General features: G+C 37.5%; 1 pseudogene; it reads right to left on the reverse strand.

The window, feature by feature from the left end:
- Positions 1–340: 340 nt before the first annotated feature.
- On the reverse strand, positions 341–745 carry LOC105509529 (annotated as a pseudogene).
- Between the last annotated feature and the right edge of the window lie 357 nt (positions 746–1102).

Below are 1102 nucleotides of genomic sequence, written 5' to 3' on the forward strand. Positions count from 1 at the left end.
CTTATATGATGAATGCTTTTTTCCCTTGAGTCACATCTTGGGGGAGTGGGTTGCAGCATATGAGAAACAAACTATGATTCTACTTGGTAGGAAGCAGAATACGAAAAAGTGACAGAGATGCGCAGGTCTCCTGTGACTCGCAATTCAACTTTCATCAAAAGAAGTGGTAGGGATTTTTTATGGGAAAATGATCCAAGCCTTTAACCTGGTAAATTTCACTTTGAGTCTTTAGACTATTGTCGTCAAATTTAAAGAATTCTTTAAAAATGCTTTATGTATTCCTTCTTGTCATTTTTTTTTCAATTTTATAACTTTATTTGAGGTATTTGACGATCAGCGATTAGTTCTCATCCACATTGACTGTCTGTAGATTTTTGAAAGTGGTTAACAAGTATACAAGTAACCAAAGTATAGAGCTTATTTGGTGAATCTTCATCCTCATTACCTTTTCTGGACAATCAAACACAGATTCGGTTGGGGACTTTATTCCTTTGGCCCAGACAGCTGTGTTGAGCCTGGTATCAATGCGCACATCTGGAGTTCCCATCTCCTTCGTGGCAAATTTCTGAATCGTTTTGAGTGCCCGAGGACCACTCTTCTTGAAGCCCACTCCATGGATGCGCTTGTGAATGTTGATGGTGTATTCTCGGGTCACCGCCTCGTTGATGGGAGAAAGGCCCTTTTTATTCTCTCCACCCTTCTTTGCGGGAGCCATTCTGCCAGGTCCAAGTTGGAAAGGAAGAGTGCGAGGGATTCCTTGTCATCGTTCTCTGGCTGTACAAGAGTTACAATATGACTACTATCATGTATCTCTAGAAGGTCTGCAAATAGGGTAAACATTATTGCATGCTAAATGATATTTTAAGGCTTTAATTCAACTCATCTTTAAAACAAGTAAGCAAGTTTGACAATAGGTGTTTAGAGTGTGGTAAATTTTTAAAAAGAATTTATCAATCAAAGCTTTAATAGCATTGATTTAGAAAGCATGTCTTTCAAGACTGAAATTCTTAATGAATTTGGTCTTAAATTCTATCTTGCCAATCAATTGAATGTGAACATTCATATATAAAGCCCATTTTATTTCTGATTTATGGCATTAATC

This window comes from Colobus angolensis, unplaced genomic scaffold, assembly GCF_000951035.1.
Source record: "Colobus angolensis palliatus isolate OR3802 unplaced genomic scaffold, Cang.pa_1.0 Scaffold177, whole genome shotgun sequence".
In the NCBI taxonomy this organism is placed as follows: domain Eukaryota; kingdom Metazoa; phylum Chordata; class Mammalia; order Primates; family Cercopithecidae; genus Colobus; species Colobus angolensis.